General features: G+C 54.8%; 1 pseudogene across 1 annotated transcript; it reads right to left on the reverse strand.

Moving 5' to 3' along the window:
* Positions 1-2697: 2697 nt before the first annotated feature.
* Positions 2698-3131, reverse strand: LOC307106776 (large ribosomal subunit protein uL14-like; annotated as a pseudogene). Its single transcript has one exon. The product of its transcript is annotated as a large ribosomal subunit protein uL14-like (transcript).
* Positions 3132-4895: the final 1764 nt, after the last annotated feature.

The following is a 4895-nucleotide window of genomic DNA, read 5'->3' on the forward strand; positions in this document are numbered from 1 at the left end:
CCGCAGACGCCGTCAGGACACCAGGGGACACGTCACCCTGGCGTGGGGGAGTCGGATCGTGGATGACTCGTGGCCGGGGGTGTGGGCACGATGTTCACAAGCTCACTGTCTGCTTTTCTTATTATTTAGGAACTAGAGGCCCGGTGCATGAAAATTCATGCACTGGAGGGGGCGTCCCTCAGCCCGGCCTGTGCCCTCTCACAGTCTGGGAGCCCTCAGGGGATGTCTGACTGCCAGCTTAGGCCCGCTCCCGCCACCACACTTGCCAGCCATAACCTCGGCTTCTGGCTGAGTGACGCTCCCCCTGTGGGAGGCCACTGACCTCCAGGGGGCAGCTCCTGCACTGAGCGTCTGCCCTCTGGTGGTCAGTGCACCTCATGGTGACTGGTCGTTCCGCCGTTTGGTCGATTTGCGTATTAGCCTTTCATTATATAGGATAACTTTAGGGCTTTCTCTCAGGAAAGAAGTGACTCTAACTTTGCTCTGCCGAGTTTTCTCCCTGTTTACTGAGAGCCGCTCATGGCTGCCAGCACTGGCCCCAACGTCAGCTCACATCCTCAGTGTTCGGTACAGTGGCCGGCTCCCCTGGCTCCAGGCTCCAGCCCAGCGGCTCAGTCCTGACTGTTCATGAGAATCCCCGGAGGGACTATTAACAGCGCCGATGGCTGGGCTCTGCCCGAGGGAACCTGATTTAATTGGTCGAGCTGGGACCCTCGCACTGGAATTTTCCATCGGCTCCCTGAGCGTCCTCAGGAGCAGCCGGAGACGGAAGGCTGCTCGGATGGTTGACTCATCCTACATACCGTCAGCTCCCTGGCTGCCGGGCTGTGCCAGCACATGGTGGCGGTGTGTGCATTAGAGGGAGTTGCCCTCTGCCGCACACGGTGATGCCACTTCAGCTGGCACAGCTCCGTGGGCACACGGCTTGGGCAGCAGGGTCCAGTCTCCACCGCTCGGCTGGTCAGTCTGCTGGCTTCCGACCTCAGGTCCCCCCGAGCCTCCTGGTTTGGTTCAGTTGCTCCTCAGGGTCTCTCCTGGCCTTGGCCTTGGGCACGTCTCACCTGTGAAGGCATTTCAGGGAAGCATCTGCCATGGGAGTCTGAGAAGTTCTACTGATCTTCTCAATGCCAATTCAGGAAAAGGTTTAAACACAACCACTGAACGTTTCCAGAAATGGTCCCAAGGGCACACAGCCAATAGAGACACCTTTATCCTAGAAAACCTGCTAAGTCTGTCAGAATGAGGAGTTGTGGTATCTGAGCCACAGCCCATGCGACCCTTTCCCACTCAGCTCAGTGTGATGGAAGTCCGGCTCCAGGTGGGTGTGGCCAAGAGCGCTCCCCCAGTTCCCGCCCAGCGCTCCCCCAGGTCCCACCCAGGGCTCCTGTCTCTTCTTTGGAGGAGCCAGCTGCCAGCATCTCTCATTCCCAGCCCAGCCACAATTCCCATGTCTTCCGTTTGCACTGCTCCGAGTGTGTGCACTGTGCCGCCCTGCTCCCTCCTGCTGGGAGCTGAGTGTCCCTCTGGCAGCGTCTCGGCTCTGGGCACCTGTTGGCTCCCCTGCTCTCTCTCTCGCTGCCCTTGCTGGCAGGTGAGCCTCGGACACTTGCTCCTGGAGCCTGGTCATCGGGCTGTAAAGCAGCGTAGGGACCAATTGGAGAGGCCCTGGTGGCCGGCGGGCCAACACCACAGCTGGGACCCCGGGGAGCCCCGCACCCCGCCCAGGTGGTCAATGAGGGTGCCGTTCCTGGTCTGGCCCAGCGGGCGAGTCACCGCAGTGGCCGAGCCTTCCCAGCCGAGGCCGAGACTCCGCGGAGCAGAGACGAGAAAGCCCTGCTGTGTGCACACAGCGGGGGGCGGGGGTGGTCTCTGTTTGACCCGGGCGTCAGAGGGGCTGCTCGCCGTAGGTCACTGGAGTGGCTCCTGTGGCGATGGGACCGTTTCCCATAAACTAGAGGCCTGACAGGAGCCGCAGCCTCCTTTCCTAGCATCCTGCCGTGAGGAGCGCAGGGCTCGGGCCCGGGTCACGTAGAGCGTGTGTCTCCAGAGTCTCCGGTGGACTGCTCCGTGGCTACATTTCCACGCCGCATGTGGGAGTCACAGCACAGGCCCCGGTGCTCCTCAACGCGGCCCGAGGATCCAAAGGAAGAAACGTGCTTTTAATTATTTCCAAAACATCGCTCTTTGGCTGGAAAGCATTACCCCAGAACCCAAGTCTCATTCCTGTCCCATAAGAGGGGCATCGTATGCTTCCGGCTGGCAAACCGAGAAACCCGGGCTGGAGTCTGGCTGCAGGACTCCGGACCCGCATTTCAATGCCGTAAGCCTCGGAGATGTTCTAAAACCCAAAGGTTTCTGACCGGGCACTGGTACGCACCCTCCCGGGCCTAACCTTTAAGATTACTTCCGAAGGACCGGTAGCTTCTTAAGTATTCCTGCCTTTTTGACAGAATTTGGCACTATCTTCCCATATTTAGTATTAGCACATCGTTGGGCCCAGGAGTTTCACGTTTATAAACCTCCCCAAGAGGAGTGCTTGCATATGTTTACGAGGTGGGTCAAGGTGTTTATTATTGTTTGAAATCAGAAAATGTTAGAAGCAACCTTAAGTCAATAGGGCAGCGATTCAATAAGCGATGACACATCTTTTTCTTTTGTGTTTTTTTTTCATGTCACCAATTTTTAATGGGTTTTCCTTTACAAACACACCGGAGAATCATGCTCTGCTCCAGCACGGGATGCCATCCTGGGCCACAAATCTGCACACTCCTTTGCACCTGGTCCTGTGACGGCAGAACCTTCCACTTCCCCTTTATTGTTTACTATGACCCCCGCATTATCTTCAAAGTAAAGAAACACGGCATCTTGTCTCCGGTCTGACTTTCGCTGTCGAGTTACCACTGCTGGGTGTACCTCCTCTCTGAGCTCTGGTCTGCTGTTTCTGACTGTGGCCATGTCATCCACACTGGCAGCAGGAAGTCTGTTCCATCGTCCCTTGATGCCCTTCACAGAGATAATGTACAGAGTTTTGGCTCCTGTGCTGTCGGTACAGTTGATCACGGCTCCTACCAGAAAACTCAGGGAAATCCGGAATTTCACCCAGAGGACCCACCACGTCCTCTCTTCGACATCTTGGACGCCAGAGAGGGATCGCAATGACACATCTTATCGTTCAACTAGAGGCCCGGTGCATGAAAATTCATGCGCTGGAGGGGGGCGTCCCTCAGCTTGGCCTGCCCCCTCTCACAGTCCAGGAGCCTTCAGGGGCGGGAGGTGACCCAGCGATCAGGGGAAGGCGACGCCCCATCACACCTCTGCTGCTGCCACTGCCAGCAGCACAAGCCTCAGCCGGCCCTGGTTACCTGAGCCTCGGGCAGCCCTGGGCGGCTGGGAAGCCACCATCCAAGGCTTGCCTGCACCTCGGGCTGGCCTTGGGTGGCTGGGGGGCTGAGGGGACTGGGGGACTCCGGAGGCAGCTGCGCATCTGCCGCCCCGGCGGGGCTGAGAGGACTGGGCGCCGCCATCTTCTGGCTGTGGGCGCCACCATCTTTGAGGGTGGGGCAGTCAATTAGCATATTCCCTCCTTATTGGCTGTGGGTGCCACCATCTTTGAGGGCAGGACAGTCAATTAGCATATTCCCTCCTTATTGGCTGTGGGTGCTGCCATCTTTGTGATGGTGTGAGGGTCAATTAGCATATTCCCTCTTTATTAGATAGGATGGCCCGCAATGCTTAACCCTTTGCACTCGCTTGCTTTTTTCTCGATTCCTTTATTCTAATGCTAACCGTGTCGAGTCACACTCGACATCCGAGTGCAAAAGGTTAAACAAGGATGAGAGAGGCCTATAGGCCCCAGTGAAGAAATGTTGTCAATACATAACGTTAAGCGAAGGCGCGATGGACAAAATGGCTCACAGAGGAGGACCCTGTTTTTGTGCCAACCCCCACGTTACTGCTTCTTTGGGTCCCTACAAAGGACTGGGAGCCAGCACAGCACAGGTTGCAAGCTTGTTTTTTGGCCTTTGATCCCATTCTAGTGACTCTGAAACGCTCGTTTTCAGTAAAGTGGTCCGGTTTATCCTTATTTCAGAGGAGGGGATGCTCCCGACCTCTTCATGTTTGGGGGGAAGTGGGGTAGACGAGGAGGTGGAATATAAGAGTGTTCTCGACTTAGGCATCTTGGTGCCATTTAAAATGTTTATGCGAGTGTATTCATGTGTTTCTTATATAATTAAATACATATATACAAGTTTGTCATCTGCTGTGAATTTGCTACTTTCTAAAACCAATGTTTTGGGTTCAGAAGAAAAGAATTTCTAAACATCCGTGAAGGTCCTATATATTTTTTAAAAAATATTTTTATTGATTTCCGAGAGAGGAAGAGAGAGGGAGAAAGAGATAGAAACATCAGTGATGAGAGAGAATCATTGATCGGTGGCCTCCTGCATGCCCCCTACTGGGAATCAAGCCCGCAACCTGGGCATGTGCCCTGACGGGACATCGAACCCAGGACCTCCTGGTTCACAGGTCAATGCTCAACCACTGAGCCACGCCAGCCGGGCTCTATATATGTTAAAAGTAAGTTGGGGAACTCATCTACATTGTCTGTTGGTGAGAAAAAGGAAATAAGCATAACACACAGTTTGTACTTCCTCTGACCACCACTGGTTGTAAGCCTTCAAGGTGTGAGCCCTAAGAGTTGCCAGGCGGGAGAAGGAAGGAGCAATCCAGGTGACGCCTGTCTGCTGTTTAATTAAACTGTAACATGTAGCAAAATAAATTAAACATCGGCGCTATTGCACGTACCACTGCGTGTGGACTGGGATGCTTTAACATGATGGCTTCCTGAGAACCCTTGAAGTGGACAAATGGAAAATGTGTCACTTCGCTGCTCA

This window comes from Cnephaeus nilssonii, assembly GCF_951640355.1.
Source record: "Cnephaeus nilssonii genome assembly, chromosome: 11".
In the NCBI taxonomy this organism is placed as follows: Eukaryota; Metazoa; Chordata; class Mammalia; order Chiroptera; family Vespertilionidae; genus Cnephaeus; species Cnephaeus nilssonii.